General features: G+C 41.8%; 1 long non-coding RNA gene across 1 annotated transcript in view; it reads left to right on the top strand.

Annotated features, from left to right (window-relative positions):
- LOC101126439 (uncharacterized) overlaps positions 1-17,837 on the top strand; it is a 95,233-nt gene that overhangs the window by 64,508 nt on the left and 12,888 nt on the right. The window lies entirely within an intron of this gene.

Genomic DNA, 17,837 nt, shown 5'->3' with positions numbered 1-17,837 from the left:
CTTTAAATTTACCCTGAAACAGGGGCACGTTAACAGAAAAAGGCTGGCAGCAAATGCCCAACTGGACAAAAAACAAGCAAAGAAGGAGAGAGACGGGAGGGAGTTGGCCGGTCGGCAGGGGTGGCAGACACCCTGGTGAGTGCATTCCTTCTCGTATTCAGGGCAGGTCCTAGTGGGAGCAGGGTCTTCAAGAGCAATCCCAGGATGCAGCTGAATCCCCGCCCCACCCCAGGCTGCTGGGACCCTCAGGGAGGGGCCTTCTTTCCTCACACCATTTGCTGGGAGATGGACGCCTTTTGTTAAGATGCAGGGTCCTGGGTTTTGTGTAAAGGCCTCTGTGTGAGACTGAGTTTTGGTTTTCACGCGAATGTTGGTACCCGCTCTGCCTCTTTGCTGCGTCACAGGGTGTGATAAGTTACACAGAGGAGGGCCCTGAGGACAGATCACAGACACAGCCACTAACATGAGCCAACCTCAGGTCAAGATGTGAAAATAAATATCCAGGCCCATGGACTAGACCCAAGGCTGCAATGATTGAATTGCATATAAAGACTTCATTCAAGCCTCTTAATACGGGATTGCAAAATCTGCAGGTTTGCTGAGTAGCTGAGGGGATCTGGTAAACAAACCTGGGCATAAGCGCAGTGGACCTTGCTTCTTTTCATTCCTTAATCACTGGCCCTGGTTCGTTCACAGTGGACACCAGTACTCAGGATTTAGAACAAGGTATTTTAAGAAAGAACAAAAAACCCTGATGATAAATATTACTGGGATCACAAATCCCTTTCTTGGGGGTGGGGGCTAAGGTGCTGCACTTGTCCTTGTAAGCAGGCGTCTGTGTACACATTAGTCCCAGGCAGGGGATGGCCAGGTGTCCAGCCACCCACTTTGTCTCAGGTGAGCCATGGTCCTTGCTGTACCAAGATGTCACTAGCATGTCCTTCCATGTGAGAGCTTTGCAGGGGATCCCACCTTTATTAGCCAGCCTTATGCTTATTCTGTTTCTCACCAGACATGAGGTGGCCAGGATCATAGCTCACTGCAGCCTCAACCTCTTGGGCCCAAGCAATCCTCCCGTCTCAGCCTCCTGAGTAGCTGGGACCACAGGCTTGGGCCACCACATCCAGCTAATTGTTTGTTCGTTTGTTTTTGTAAAGATGGCTTATGTTATGTTGCCTAGGCTGACTGCTAAGCTTCTGATGGAGAAAAAGTGAGAAGCCATCTTTGCTGCCTGTTCTCACCTTCTAATGAGGTGTGAGCAGGGGTTTGGGAGCAGAGAGAGTGTACAAATGAAGATTTTAAAACATATCTTTGGTAAAGTAGTTATGGCTGGTATTTTGGGTCATGTTCTTTAGTCCTTTTGTTCCTTCAGGTTAGTCATGAAAATAGTTACCTTGATTTGTTTGTTTACCAATATGCTTTGAGGCGTCAGTCAGGTCTTCAGTGTTTCAGAAGTGATTCTTGTGAAGGTTGATGGGGTAGGAAGATGGGTTACGGAAGACCTTCTATGAGAGGGTCTGTAACGAAGGAGATTGGGCCAGTGACTCTCCCAGGAGCCTGCAGGGAGTGTTGCCTGGTTCTGACCAGCTCCTATGGCCCCCATGGGCCCCGCTCACCCATAGACCATGTCCCTTGTTGCTGGAGCCGGGGAGGGCATGGGACACCCTGTGCTGTGGGACCCTGGCTTAGCCCTCATGCAAACAAACCTGAAGCATCTCAGAGGCCTGCCCACCTGCCTAGGGCAGCAGCATTAGAGTCAAAGAGCCCAGTGAGCTAGAGACATTAGCAATGGAGGAGTGCAGTCCTTAAAACAAAGTCAGAGGAGAACTAAGGATGTTCTGATACAGTTTCCTTTTTCAAGTTAGAGATTGTCCTTGCATAAGCCCCCAGAGTTCCCTACCTCAGCTTAACAGGAGCCACACTTTTTGAAAAGTTGTGACTCAGGGCTTCTTGAAATACAACTTTTGCAACTCCAATTTACTGCTCAACAGGAGTTTTGGAATGTTACAATGGAGACTGAAGTTTAAATTAATCTAAAGTCTGGAAGAGCTTATGTTTCTGTTCCAAAGACTTTTGAGGTTCTTATGTAAAAGATATACCTGAGAGCGAAGTCATATATGTGATGTATGTGTAATGTTATGCACATATATTAATATATTTAACTGAAAATTAAGTCCTATCTATTTATCTGTCATTTATCTATCATCCAGGTATACCACATATACATACACATTTATGAGGTCTAATTTTCACCTATTTACATGCAAGAAAATAATTTTTTCTTTTTCCTTCTTTTAAATTTTATTTTATTTTATTTTAAGTTCCGGTATACACATGCAGGATATGCATGTTTGTTACAAAGGTAAATGTGTGCCATAGTGGTCTGCTGTACCTATCAACCCATCACATAGGTATTAAACCCCATGTGCATTAGCTCTTTATCCTGATGCTCTCCCTCCCCTTCCCCCAAAAAAAGGTCCCAGTGTGCACTCTTCACCTCCCTGTGTCCATTGTTCAGCTCCCACTTATAAGTGAGAACATGCAGTGTTTGGTTTTCTGTTCCTGCATTAGCTTGCTGAGGATAATGTCTTCCAGCTCCATCCATGTCCCTGCAAAGGACGTGATCTTATTTTTTTTTATAGCTGCATAGTATTCCATGGTGTATATATACCACATTTTCTTTATCCAGTCTATCATTGATGGGCATTTGGGCTGATTTGATGTCTTTGCTATTGTGAATAGTGCTGCAATGAACATATGTGTGTATGTATCTTTATAATAGAATGATTTATATTCCTTTGGGTATATACCCTGTAGTGAGGTTGCTGGATCAAATTGTATTTCTGGTTCTAGGTCTTTAAGGAATAGCCATACCGTCTTCCACAATGGTTGAACTAATTTATATTCCCACCAACAGTGTAAAAGCATTCCTATCTCTCCACAGCCTCACCAGCATCTGTTGTTTTTTGACTTTTTAATACTAGCTATTCTGACTGCCATGAGATGGTATCTCACTGTGGTTTTGATTTGCATTTCTCTAATGCAGTGATGTGGAGCTTTTTTTCATGTTTGTTGGCTGCATAAATGTCTTCTTTTGAGAAGTGTCTGTTCATGTCCTTTACCCACTTTTTGATGTTTTTTTCCTTGTAAATTCGTTTAAGTTTCTTGTAGATTCTGGATATTAGACCTTGTCAGATGCTAGATTGCAAAAATTAAGAAAATGATTTTTATTGGTCACAGGCAACAATAAAAGAGACAAGATACTTATTTTTTTTTTAACTTTTAGTTTAGAAATAACTTCTAACTTAAGGAAAAGTTGTAGGAATAGTACAAAGATCCCATTCAAATTTCTCCAATTTTCCCTGTCATAAACCTTACAGGAAAAGGCCCTGACTCAAGATCACATGTTGCACCCACTTGTTGTATCTCTTTAATCTTCTTCCATCTGGAACAGTTTCTCAGTCTTTCCTTGAATATTATGACCTTGTTATTGTTGAAAATTGCTGCCTCGAAATTTTGTAGAATATCCCTCCACTTGGTGCAGTCCAGTGTCTCCTCTAGATTAGAGCTGGTTTCCACGTATTTTCACTGAATTGTCACGTATGTGGTAGTATGTTCTGTTACCTCTTATCAGTTGGCAAATTGATGCTGATTTCTCTCATGGCTTGTGACACTGACTTTGATCACATGATTAAGATGCTATCTTAGTAGCCAGGCTCCTCTGCTATAAAGTTACTTTTGATTCCGTTTGCAATCATTCAGTAACTATTTGCTGTGGAGATAAAGTTGAAACTATTTAAGGTCTCATTCCTCATCCATTTGCCTTCTTAAGTTTTAACATCTATTGATGTTTCTTGCCGGAATAGAGGACTGCTGAGAGGTGTTTTTCAAATGTCATTATTTTTTCTGCATTTATCAGTTGGCATTCTACTAAGAGGTAGTTCTCTTTCATATATGCACATGTGTACATACGTGTGTATGGTTTCAAAACATTATTTTTGTGCATTCTCATGAATTCCTGTTTTATTCAATGAGTTATAATGCATTGCTATCATTATTGTCTTGATGTCCAAATTACCCTGGATTTGGCCACTGATAGCCTCATCAGCCTGGCTTCTGTGTTTCCTGCACATGTGCCCATTATTGTTTGAGCACGTTCTTATTTTCTGCCACATCAGGATACTCCAGGGCCATCTTGTGCTTTCCCTGCTAACTCTGAACCAGGCGTTTTTCCTTGTGGTAATGAAAAATGCTATTTGGAAGCCAAGATCTGCAATATAGGTGTGGCCTTTGTTACCAAGGGGTCCTTGTCCCAGGTACCTTTTGTGGACAGCATGAAGAAATATATTTCATCATCTATCTCTATATCTCTACACACATACACACATCTGTACATACTCACATCTATACTTCTTTCCACATTTATCAAGTTAAATTGGAAACCATGAGTTCACACCAATGCCTCCCATTTCAGGCCCACAGCACTCACTCATTCCAGCCCTTCCCTTTTCTGCATTTGTGAGGCTTTCTTCCCACAGTGAAAGGCTGGCACCACCCCGCCCGGCTACCATGAAGAACCTAGCTCCTTGTTTACTATTTACTCAATCCCCTCTTGGAGGCTAAGCTTCCACCTTCCACCCTGCTGGGTGGCCATCTGCTCAGACCCCTGGGACAGCCCAGGCCTGTGCCGGGCTGCCTCACAACTCCATCCCCAACTTTCTGGTGTTTTCTTTTGTTTGTTTTTAATGTGGGGGCTACGTACTATAAGACGTGTGAAAGATTTCAACAGGAAAATGAGTATTTGCAGCATTTTAAAACCTCAGAAATCTAGAGAAGGCAAGAATGTTAGGAATAGACTATTAAGAAGGAAGCTGCGTCTGGAAATTAAGGCAGGCTTGGGTGTTGGGGGTCTCTATCCCAGCACCCCAGAGCTCAGTGGTCAGCTCTGCCTTGCGGAGATCCTCAGGCCCCCTTTTATGCTCCGTATTGTAATTTGAAGATTGATATTTATGCTCTGTACAAACAATTTCATTAGAAAACTCAGATTAATGACAGTTCTGCCTTAAGTCTTAACAGATTGTTTAATGGATGGTTGCTGAACCCATTAAGATCTGTAGCAATTAAAATAGTATCTGTCTTTTGAATAAGATAAAGTTGCTATTCTGTATTTGTCTTAATTCTTTTGTTCTCATTCATTATCTTGCAGAGCACATTCACCCTGTGTCCTAGAGACATTCTCAGGTGTTTAGGTCAGGGGTTGCCCTCCCATTGGGAATCTGAAGTACTCCTCTAGGGTGTCTTCTTCCGGCCCTGGTAGGAACAGATGCTTGAATGATCTATCTGGAGAAGACACCTGGGAAGAAGCCAACCCTTAAGAGAAGACTAGATTTCCCTTTTCAAATACAGAAGGGAAACCTGCACTCTTGTGTAACAGGTGCTGTAGCTCCTGCAGGGAGAGGGCAGCAGGTGAAGGGCAGCTTGCTCCCAGGGTGCCTGGCAGGTGCGCCGTCACCCTACACAACTGCTGCTGAATGCCCTGCTGGCCCCAGGGACCCCGAATGCTCCCCAGCAAGGCCTTCCTGCTCTCCTCTTCTAGGGAAGTCTGGCCAGAGCCAGCTGCAGTCATTTATGTGGAATGCAGGTACAATTCAATACGGGCAGCAGGAGCCCCCCAGGGTGCCTCAGATGAACGGCTAGTGGCTCAAAATTAGGAGACTTTCCAAGGGAAGAGAGGAAAGAGGACTGTGTCTGGATGAGGGGGAAGGTGTGAAACCAAGACCTGGCAGCCTAGGGATGTGGGGGCTGCCTGAGCTATGGGCCCCCACGGTCCTGGAGCCAGCCTGTTGTGGGCCTGGGGAGCTGTGGGAGTGCAGGAATCTGTGTCCTGGTCACAGTTCTGACACTTGGCTGACATCTCTGTCAGCAGGTAGGGGCTGGGAGATTGCCTGGGGTGGGGAATTCCTACCCAGTCCATTTTTGAAATTGGTGCTCAGGGGCCCTGCTGCTTGAGAGGCTGACTTTGGGGGACTCCATGTGACAAGAGGCGAGAGAACAGATGCCTTAGGGTGTGTGACCCTTGTGAAGCAGGCCCCATGAAGGTCACTCTGCATTTATTAGTACTCACAGAAATTGAGTTTAGACTCAGTGCTGTCTGACGGAAATAGAATGTGAGCTTCAGATGTAACATTAAATTTTTTGGTAGCTACATTTTTAAAAAGGAAGAAATGAGCAAGTGAAATTAATTTTGATTTTAATGGGATATTATTGTTATCCCAACATATCCAGAATATTAACCTATCAATATTAACCATGTGAAATTATTAAGGAGATACTTTGCATTTTTCTTTTCATACTAAGTCTTTGAAATCTGGTGTGCATTTCACACACACAGCACGTCCCGGTTCACACCAGTCGCATTTCAAGGGCACACCCAGGGGATGAGGATGGGCTGGACTCTTTACATTTTGGGTCTGACTAAAAATGAGGAGATGGGCTTCCAGAGACTGTGTGTCCAAACCACAAGCGACTAAACCCTGGTTACGCTGGGAGAATCTGGGAGACAGCTCATCAAGAAATGTTATCTGTCCATCATTACAGCAATCAAACCACGATACTGGATTGCCTCATTTGTGTAAAGTCCTCTAGGCCTTGTGTGTGTGGAGGAGGTGGGGCGGGGTGGGGGGGGGGGGGGTAGGTGCCTGTGCAATAATAAAATACGGCTCTGATAAAAGGTCTTAGATTGAACTAAAATGAGCTGAATGCCCACTACTAGGTTTATGAACTGTGTCTACACAGTTACACCTTCCTAGGCCAAGACAGGAGTTCTTTACTGGTTGACAAATCTTTCACCATCTTATGTAGTATTTTTATCAGAAGATTACAGATGTTTTCATAAAAATACCACACAAGGTTTAAAAAAATACTACATAGAAGGTTTAAGATGGAACACTTCATGACATTATTTCTAATATTTTTGTTACATTATGTAAATTTAAGACTCTCAATCTTGTTGTGAAAGACAGAATATGCTGGACAATTAAGGAGATGATTTATTTAGGCTGTTGCAATAGGGGAGAAGTTTCATCAGTGAGGGCTCAGTGAGATTCATCATTCCCAGGGATCGACACTCACTCTTCCCTTTAATGTGACCTTTACACTCACATTTCTCTTCATCATTTTAGGCATTTCTCTTTCAATAAGACTGGCCTTCAATGTATTAACACTCTGGACTGTGCCACCCCCTCTCAACAGGTGGTTGAACCGATTCACAGGAATGCCACGAGCAAAAGTCCTGGTAGAGTGTTTCTCAGACCCACTTCACCTCACTCAGGAAGATGATGATTAACCTTGGTGAATATTGTTCACCAATGATGATCTTCATTCCTCTTGAATAAGAGGGGAGAATGACAAGGTTGAACTTTACCTTGTCCTGCAATACAACAACTGATGGTCAAGAAATCCTCCTCTACCCTCAAAGTAAGTCATTACATAAGACACCTGAGCTTGTATGTTTATTGCAGCACTATTTACAGTAGCAAAGATCTGGAATCAACCTAAGTGTCCACCAACACCATCAACAGGAGACAGGATCCAAAAAAAAATGTGAGATATACATATACATATACATACACATACATACACACACACACACACACACACACACACACACACACACACCATGGAATATTATGCAGCCATAAAAAAGAATGAAACCATGTCTTTGGCAGTAACATGGATGGAACTAGAGGCCATTATCCTCAGTGAAATAACTCAGAAGAATAAAGTCAAATACTGCATGTTCTCACAAATGTGACCTAGAAATGCATACCCATGAACATACACAGTGGAAGAATAGACCTTGGAGACTCAGAAGGGTTGGAGAGTGGAAGGATGGGTGACGGATGAAATACCACCTACTGGGTACAATGTACACTACCTGGGTGATGGTTCCATTGAAGGCCCAGACTTCACCACTTTGCAATGAATATATGTAAGAAACCTGCACTTGTAGCCCTAAATATATTATAGATAAATAAGATATCCTCATCCTCTTCTACCATTTTGTGATCTAAGAGAGAAATGGACAGTCCCACAGGACCCCCTGCCCTCCCATATTCCAGGATGAGACTCCCCTCTAGCCTGGCTCAGTGGCTTGGAAGACCTGGCTCCTCTCTCTTGTGAATCCCAGGAGACTCTGGACCACTCCCTGTTTAACTGCTTTAACACCCCAGGCTCTTGTCCTTTCTCAGTGGGTTCCAAGCCACTAAGCAGCCCCATTCCCTGAGTTTCTGCAGTTCCTGAGCCAGGCTGCTGGTGTTCTTGTGATGCTGTGCACAGGTATGGTTATCTCTTGTACGAGGGTGTGCATGACCTGAGCATTCTGCTCAACCTCCTTCTGACCTGTCCAGGGGAATCTAGCCCATGCAGGGTCTGCCGTTTGGTGGTGGGGGGAGAGGGGGGCCTCTGGGAGGTTTGGATCAAGTCCAAAGGCTTCAGCTCACAGAGCTTCTGCCATCCTAGGCAAGGGCCACTAATGAGGCAGCCTGGAGTTCTAGGGGATCTGGCCGTCAGGCTTGAATTCTCAGTGACACCAAGTCAGGAGGGAGGGAGAAAAATGGGAACTGTTTGCTGGGAGAGTTTTAGGTAGACACTGAGGGAAACTGACGATCTGAGTAAGGTGACAGGGTCTGATCTAATTTATAAGTAGGTATCAATGCCGTTTTCTTCAGAGCGGGAGGAAGTCAATTATTTCTTTGCCAGATAAGACAGAGAATGCATATTCATCAGGTACCTTGATTTACAAAAAGAGGCAAGAAACAGCCCAAAGGCAGGGCCAGAGTTCGATAAACCCAGGGAGTGCTATAGTTTTCTACTCAAACACAATTCTCTTTAACTATCCCCCTTTTGATTAAAGATAATATGAAAGAAACCTTGCTCTTGATCACAAAATAAGGCTGGTCTCATTAGATTTAGCCTACTTATTTATGTCGGTGTTGTAGGATGTTAAATTTGCTGGCCTTAAGTTTGCTGTGCTGGAAGTTTTCATAAAGAATCTCAGATTGGATTTCTTAAAGCCTCTTGATGCTAAGCAGGCAAAGCTAGATCAAACCACTAGATTTCACTTGCAATATCTATAAATTTGGTCAAATTCTTCTCATCTTGAGGTCCCCACCCAAGCTGTCCTAATGTTCTTGGGCTGGTCAGGAAGTAGTCTTTGCTCATCTGTAAGGCTGAGAACATATTTGCCAGGTACCACACCAGTATTCCTGGGAGAGTTTGTAAACATTGGCTCCATACAGTCAATCTTAGTTCCTCAAAAGTGTCTGTTCATATCTTATTAAATGACCATCATTCTCAAATATGACATTTCAGTCATGGCCTTTGTTATGGAACCATTGTTTCCAATTTTGTCTTGTTACAAGGAGGACAGATTCTTATCCAACCTAGACAAACAATTATATTGCCATGAAAAAGTAAGAACACTCAATAAAAGTTCTGACTTCTGGAGGGCCCAGACAAGGAGAATAAGATATCACTTATAAATGTTTTATTTCCACTTACAAAAAGAGTCTAATAAATTGTTAGTTACAGATAGCTTAAGAGGAAAGCAAAAACACCTTATGTATTCAGAGAATAGAACATTAAAACATCAATAATATTCTAAACAAAAACCACAGTTGTTCCTCATCTGTTCATTCAGCCCTATGCAATTAATTCTTGGATCTTGGGTCAGCAGTCTCACAAATCCATCTATTTCTCAACTAGAGTCTTGGAAGTCCTGACTCAATCCACAGACATGGTTTAGGCAATGCCATCAGAGATCTGCACCTAAACAGATACCTTTTCCATAGGGTTCTGAGAAAACTCTTTTTTGAAACCATATCACCTTGGCCAATAGCTGATTGTAAAGCTTTCAAAGAAGCATCAGAGTAAAAGAAAAAAAAAACTATGTAGATGAAGAAAGACTTACAATGGCTGTGGTTACCTTATTACTGACCATTTTCAAAAGTGAAAGTCTGATGAGAATTCATGACAAGAATGATCCAACCAACAGGGAAATTGTGCTGTTGCTCTGGCATATGCAAAACACGGTAGTAAAATCAGTCCAAGTAAACTTAGATAAAATACCCACAAACATGGACAGCCCCATTTTCAAAGAAGAATGGCTGTCACATCTAATTTATTAAAATGGATTAACATGATCTTTATGGAGACAATATCTTCAGATACAACATATAATAATACTGACATAATATATGAAAGCATATAGTTAAAATATATCAAGAATATATGAAGTGCAAAGGGACTCAGGAAGGAGCAGGTCCTGAATGTCTGCACATTATAAAACTTCATGGGTAAGCGATGTGAAAGCCCCAGTTGAAAACCACTGGCTGAGTTAGAATGGCGATGATTAAAAAGTCAGGAAATAACAGATGCTGGCTAGGCTGTGGAGAAATAGAAACGCTTTTACGCTGTTGGTGGGAATGTAAATTAGTTCAACCATTGTGGAAGACAGTGTGGTGATTCTTTAAGGATCTAGAACCAGAAATACCATTTGACCCAGCAACCCCATTACTGGGTATATACCCAAAAGATTATAAATCATTCTACTATAAAGACATATGCATGTGTATGTTTATTGCAGCCCTATTTACAATAGCAAAGACTTGGAATCAACCCAAATGCCCATCAATGATAGGCTGGATAAAGAAAACGTGGCACATATACACCATGAAATACTATGCAGCCATAAAAAAGAATGAGTTCATGTCCTTTGCAGGGACATGGATGAAGCTGGAAGCAATCATTCTCAGCAAACTAACACAGGAACAGAAAACTAAACACCGCATGTTCTCACTCATAAGTGGGAGATGAACAATGAGAACACATGGACACAGGGAGGGGAACATCACACACCGGGGCTTGTTGGCGGGTGGGGGGCAAGGGGAGGGAGAGCATAAGGAGAAATACCTAATGCATGCGGGGCTTAAAATATAGATGACGGGTTGACAGGTGCAGCAAACCACCATGGCACATGTATACCTATGTAACAAACCTGCACGTTCTGCACATGTATCCCAGAACTTAAAGTAAAATTAAAAAATAAAATAAAATAAAATAAATGTATACATTGTGGAATGTCTAAATCAAGCTAACATGCATTACCTCATGTATTTATAATTTTTTGTGGTGAGAACACTTAAAATCTACTCTGTAAGCACATTTTATGAATAAAATTCATTGCTTTTTTTTTAAAAAAGAAAACCACTGGCTGAGAAGTTGTTAGATTCAAATTAAAGAGGGAAAATCATGATGAAGTTGACATTTAAAAAATAATTGAAGACTGGGCATGGTGGCTTATGCCTGTACTCTCAGCACTTTGGAGACTGAGGCAGGAAGATCTCTTGAGGCCAGGAGTTCAAGACCAGCCTGGGCAACACAGTGAGACCCCTTTCTACAGAAAAATAATAAATTAGCCAGACACAGTGGTGCTCACCTCTAGTCCTTGCTAAGCAGGACACTGAGGCGGGAGGATCATTTGAGCTCAGGAGTTCGAGGTTGCAGTGAGCTATGATCATGCCACTACACTCCAGCCTAGGCCACAGAGACAGCCCCTGTTTCTAAGATAACATTAAAAAAAAAAAAGGTGTAATCATGGATTACTGAGAAATTGTACCTGGCTACCTACTTAACCAAAGTGACATTAAAGGATCACCTGAGGTCGGGTATTCGAGACCAGCCTGGCTAACATAGTGAAACCCTGTCTCTACTAAAAATACGAAAATTAGCTGGGTGTGGTTGCATGCCTGTAATCCCAGCTACTTGGGAGGCTGAGGCAGGAGAATCGCTTGAAACCAGGAGGTGGAGGTTGCAGTGGGCCAAGATCATACCACTGCACTCCAGCCTGGGTGACAGAGAGAGACTCCGTCTCAGAAATAAAAAAGTTTTATAAGGAAACGTAGGGGGTAACATGACTATAAAGAATCTTAATGCTTTCAAAATGAGAATATTTGGTTCTCTTAAATAATCAAGAACATTAAAAAGTCAACATAAAGCACAAGGGTCTTTACCTTCTAGGCAGCTTACTCAGAAGGCAAAGGAAAACTTTTTCAACATCTCAGTGAGAGCAGACCAAATGTAAATGTAAAAAGTTCTTTTTGAAAATTGTGTAAGTAATTCCATTAAACCTTAGCCAGCTTTTTTTTTTCTTTTTTATTATACTTTAAGTTTTAGGGTACATGTGCACAATGTGCAGGTTAGTTACATATGTATACATGTGCCATGCTGGTGTGCTGCACCCATTAACTCGTCATTTAGCATTAGGTATATCTCCTAATGCTATCCCTCCCCCCTCCCCTCACCCCACAACAGTCCCCAGAGTGTGATGTTCCCCTTCCTGTGTCCATGTGTTCTCATTGTTCAATTCCCACCTATGAGTGAGAATATGCAGTGTTTGGTTTTTTGTTCTTCTGATAGTTTACTGAGAATGATGATTTCCAATTTCATCCATGTCCCTACAAAGGACATGAACTCATCATTTTTTATGGCTGCATAGTATTCCATGGTGTATATGTGCCATATTTTCTTAATCCAGTCTATCATTGTTGGACATTTGGGTTGGTTCCAAGTCTTTGCTATCGTGAATAGAGCCGCAATAAACATACGTGTGCCTGTGTCTTTATAGCAGCATGATTTATAGTCCTTTGGGTATATACCCAGTAATGGGATGGCTGGGTCAAATGGTATTTCTAGTTTTAGATCCCTGAGGAATCACCACACTGACTTCCACAATGGTTGAACTAGTTTACAGTCCCACCAACAGTGTAAAAGTGTTCCCATTTCTCCACATCCTCTCCAGCACCTGTTGTTTCCTGACTTTTTAATGATTGCCATTCTAACTGGTGTGAGATGGTATCTCATTGTGGTTTTGATTTGCATTTCTCTGATGGCCAGTGATGGTGAGCATTTTTTCGTGTATTTTTTGGCTGCACAAATGTCTTCTTTTGAGAAGTGTCTGTTCGTATCCTTCACCCACTTTTTGATGGGGTTGTTTGTTTTTTTCTTGTAAATTTGTTTGAGTTCATTGTAGATTCTGGATATTAGCCCTTTGTCAGATGAGTAGGTTGCAAAAATTTTCTCCCATTTTGTAGGCTGCCTGTTCACTCTGATGGTAGTTTCTTTTGCTGTGCAGAAGCTCTTTAGTTTAATTAGATCCCATCTGTCAATTTTGGCTTTTGTTGCCACTGCTTTTGGTGTTTTAGACATGAAGTCCTTGCCCATGCCTATGTCCTGAATGGTAATGCCTAGGTTTTCTTCTAGGGTTTTTATGGTTTTAGGTCTAACATTTAAGTCTTTAATCCATCTTGAATTAATTTTTGTATAAGGTGTAAGGAAGGGATCCAGGTTCAGCTTTCTAAATGGCTAGCCAGTTTTCCCAGCACCATTTATTAAATAGGGAATCCTTTCCCCATTGCTTGTTTTTCTCAGGTTTGTCAAAGATCATATAGTTGTAGATATGTGGCGTTATTTCTGAGGGCTCTGTTCTATTCCATTGATCTATATCTCTGTTTTGGTACCAGTACCATGCTGTTTTGGTTACTGTAGCCTTGTAGTATAGTTTGAAGTCAGGTAGTGTGATGCCTCCAGCATTGTTCTTTTGGCTTAGGATTGACTTGGCAATGCAGGCTCTTTTTTGGTTCCATATGAACTTTCAAGTAGTTTTTTCCAATTCTGTGAAGAAAGTCATTGGTAGGTTGATGAGGATGGCATTGAATCTATAAATTACCTTGGGCAGTATGGCCATTTTCACGATTTTGATTCTTCCTACCCATGAGCATGGAATGTTCTTCCATTCCTTTGTATCCTGTTTTATTTCATTGAGCAGTGGTTTGTAGTTCTCCTTGAAGAGGTCCTTCACGTCTCTTGTAAGTTGGATTCCTAGGTATTTTATTCTCTTTGAAGCAATTGTGAATGGGAGTTCACTCATGATTTGGCTCTCTGTTTGTTATTGGCGTATAGGAATGCTTGTGATTTTTGTACACTGATTTTGTATCCTGAGACTTTGCTGAAGTTGCTTATCAGCTTAAGGAGATTTTGAGCTGAGACAATGGGGTTTTCTAGATATACAATCATGTCTTCTGCAAACAGGGACAATTTGACTTCCTCTTTTCCTAATTGAATACCCTTTATTTCCCTCTCCTGCCTAATTGCCCTGGCCAGAACTTCCAACACTATGTTGAATAGGAGTGGTGAGAGAGGGCATCCCCATCTTGTGCCAGTTTTCAAAGGGAATGCTTCCAGTTTTTGCCCATTCAGTATGATATTGGCTGTGGGTTTGTCATAAATAGCTCTTATTATTTTGAGATACGTCCCATCAATACCTAATTTATTGAGAGTTTTTAGCATGAAGGGTTGTTAAATTTTGTCAAAGGCCTTTTCTGCATCTATTGAGATAATCATGTGGTTATTGTCTTTGGTTCTGTTTATATGCTGGATTACGTTGATTGATTTGCATGTATTGAACCAGCCTTGCATCCCAGGGATGAAGCCCAGTTGATCATGGTGGATAAGCTTTTTGATGTGCTGCTGGATTTGGTTTGCCAGTATTTTATTGGGGATTTTTGCATCAATGTTCATCAAGGATATTGGTCTAAAATTCTCTTTTTTTGTTGTGTCTCTGCCAGGCTTTGCTATCAGGATGATGCTGGCCTCATAAAATGAGTTAGGGAGGATTCCCTCTTTTTCTATTGATTGGAATAATTTCAGAAGGAATGATGCCAGTTCCTCCTTGTACCTCTGGTAGAATTCGGCTGTGAATCCATCTGGTCCTGGACTCTTTTTGGTTGGTAAGCTATTGATTATTGCCACAATTTCAGAGCCTGTTATTGGTCTATTCAGAGATTCAACTTCTTCCTGGTTTAGTCTTTGCAGGGTGTATGTGTCAAGGAATTTATCCGTTTCTTCTAGATTTTCTAGTTTATTTGCATAGAGGTGTTTGTAGTATTCTCTGATGGTAGTTTGTATTTCTGTGGGATCGGTGGTGATATCCCCTTTATCATTTTTTATTGTGTCTATTTGATTCTTCTCTCTTTTCTTCTTTATTAGTCTTGCTAGTGGTCTATCAATTTTGTTGATCCTTTCAAAAAACCAGCTCCTGGATTCATTAATTTTTTGAAGGGTTTTTTGTGTCTCTATTTCCTTCAGTTCTGCTCTGATTTTAGTTATTTCTTGCCTTCTGCTAGCTTTTGAATGTGTTTGCTCTTGCTTTTCTAGTTCTTTTAATTGTGATGTCACGGTGTCAATTTTGGATCTTTCCTGCTTTCTCTTGTGGGCATTTAGTGCTATAAATTTCCCTCTACACACTGCTTTGAATGTGTCCCAGAGATTCTTGTATGTTGTGTCTTTGTTCTCGTTGGTTTCAAAGAACATCTTTATTTCTGCCTTCATCTCGTTATGTACCCAGTAGTCATTCAGGAGCAGGTTGTTCAGTTTCCATGTAGTTGAGCGGTTTTGAGTGAGTTTCTTAATCCTGAGTTCTAGTTTGATTGCACTGTGGTCTGAGAGACAGTTTGTTATAATTTCTGTTATTTTACATTTGCTGAGGAGAGCTTTACTTCCAAGTATGTGGTCAATTTTGGAATAGGTGTGGTGTGGTGCTGAAAAAAATGTATATTCTGTTGATTTGGGGTGGAGAGTTCTGTAGATGTCTATTAGGTCTGCTTGGTGTGGAGCTGAGTTCAATTCCTGGGTATCCTTGTTAACTTTCTGTCTCATTGATCTGTCTAATGTTGACAGTGGGGAGTTAAAGTCTCCCATTGTTATTGTGTGGGAGTCTAAGTCTCTTTCTAGGTCACTGAGGACTTGCTTTATGAATCTGGGTGCTCCTGTATTGGGTACATATATATTTAGGATAGTTAGCTCTTCTTATTGAATTGATCCCTTTACCATTATGTAATGGCCTTCTTTGTCTCTTTTGATCTTTGTTGGTTTAAAGTCTGTTTTATCAGAGACTAGGATTGCAACCCCAGCCTTTTTTTGTTTTCCATTTGCTTGGTAGATCTTCCTCCATCCTTTTATTTTGAGCCTATGTGTGTCTCTGCATGTGAGATGGGTTTCCTGAATACAGCACATTGATGGTTCTTGACTCTTTATCCAACTTGCCAGTCTGTGTCTTTTAATTGGAGCATTTAGTCCATTTACATTTAAAGTTAATATTGTTATGTGTGAATTTGATCCTGTCATTATGATGTTAGCTGGTTATTTTGCTCATTAGTTGATGCAGTTTCTTCCTAGCCTCGATGGTCTTTACAATTTGGCATGATTTTGCAGTGGCTGGTACCAGTTGTTCCTTTCCATGTTTAGTGCTTCCTTCAGGAGCTCTTTTAGGGCAGGCCTGGTGGTGACAAAATCTCTCAGCATTTGCTTGTCTGTAAAGTATTTTATTTCTCCTTCACTTATGAAGCTTAGTTTGGCTGGATGTGAAATTCTGGGTTGAAAATTCTTTTCTTTAAGAATGTTGAATATTGGTCCCCACTCTCTTCTGGCTTGTAGAGTTTCTGCCAAGAGATCCGCCATTAGTCTGATGGGCTTCCCTTTGTGGGTAACCCGACCTTTCTCTCTGGCTGCCCTTAACATTTTTTCCTTCATTTAAACTTTGGTGAATCTGACAATTATGTGTCTTGGAGTTGCTCTTCTCGAGGAGTATCTTTGTGGCATTCTCTGTATTTCCTGAATCTGAATGTTGGCCTGCCTTGCTAGATTGGGGAAGTTCTCCTGGATAATATCTTGCAGAGTGTTTTCCAACTTGGTTCTATTCTCCCCGTCACTTTCAGGTACACCAATCAGACATAGATTTGGTCTTTTCACATAGTCCCATATTTTTTGGAGGCTTTGTTTGTTTCTTATTCTTTTTTCTTTAAACTTCCCTTCTCGCTTCATTTCATTCATTTCATCTTCCATCACTGATACCCTTTCTTCCAGTTGATCGCATCGGCTCCTGAGGCTTCTGCATTCTTCATGTAGTTCTCGAGCCTTGGCTTTCAGCTCCATCAGCTCCTTTAAGCACTTCTCTGTATTGGTTATTCTAGTTATACATTTGTCTAAATTTTTTTCAAAGTTTTTAACTTCTTTGCCTTCAGTTTGAATTTCCTCCTGTAGCTCAGAGTAGTTTGATCCTCTGAAGCCTTCTTCTCTCAACTCATCAAAGTCATTCTCCATCCAGCTTTGTTCCATTGCTGGTGAGGAACTGCGTTCCTTTGGAGGAGGAGAGGCGCTCTGCTTTTTAGAGTTTCCAGTTTTTCTGCTCTGTTTTTTCCCCATCTTTGTGGTTTATCTACTTTTGGTCTTTGATGATGGTGATGTACAGATGGGTTTTTGGTGTGGATGTCCTCTCTGTTTGTTAGTTTTCCTTCTAACAGACAGGACCCTCAGCTGCAGGTCTGTTGGAGTTTGCTAGAGGTCCACTTCAGACCCTGTTTGCCTGGGTATCAGCAGCGGTGGGTGCAGAACAGTGGATTTTCGTGAACCACAAATGCTGCTGTCTGATCGTTCCTCTGGAAGTTTTGTCTCAGAGGAGTACCCGGCCATGTGAGGTGTCAGTCTGCCCCTACTGGGGGGTGCCTCCCAGTTAGGCTGCTCAGGGGTCAGGGTCAGGGACCCACTTGAGGAGGCAGTCTGCCCGTTGTCAGATCTCCAGCTGCGTGCTGGGAGAACCACTGCTCTCTTCAAAGCTGTCAGACAGGGACATTTAAGTCTGCAGAGGTTACTGCTGTCTTTTTGTTTGTCTGTGCCCTGCCCCCAGAGGTGGAGCCTACAGAGGCAAGCAGGCCTCCTTGAGC

The sequence above is a fragment of the Gorilla gorilla genome, chromosome 7, assembly GCF_029281585.2.
Source record: "Gorilla gorilla gorilla isolate KB3781 chromosome 7, NHGRI_mGorGor1-v2.1_pri, whole genome shotgun sequence".
NCBI classification, from domain to species: Eukaryota; Metazoa; Chordata; class Mammalia; order Primates; family Hominidae; genus Gorilla; species Gorilla gorilla.
The sequence above is the reverse complement of the archived record's forward strand: the minus strand, read 5'-3'. Positions and strand labels throughout refer to the sequence as shown.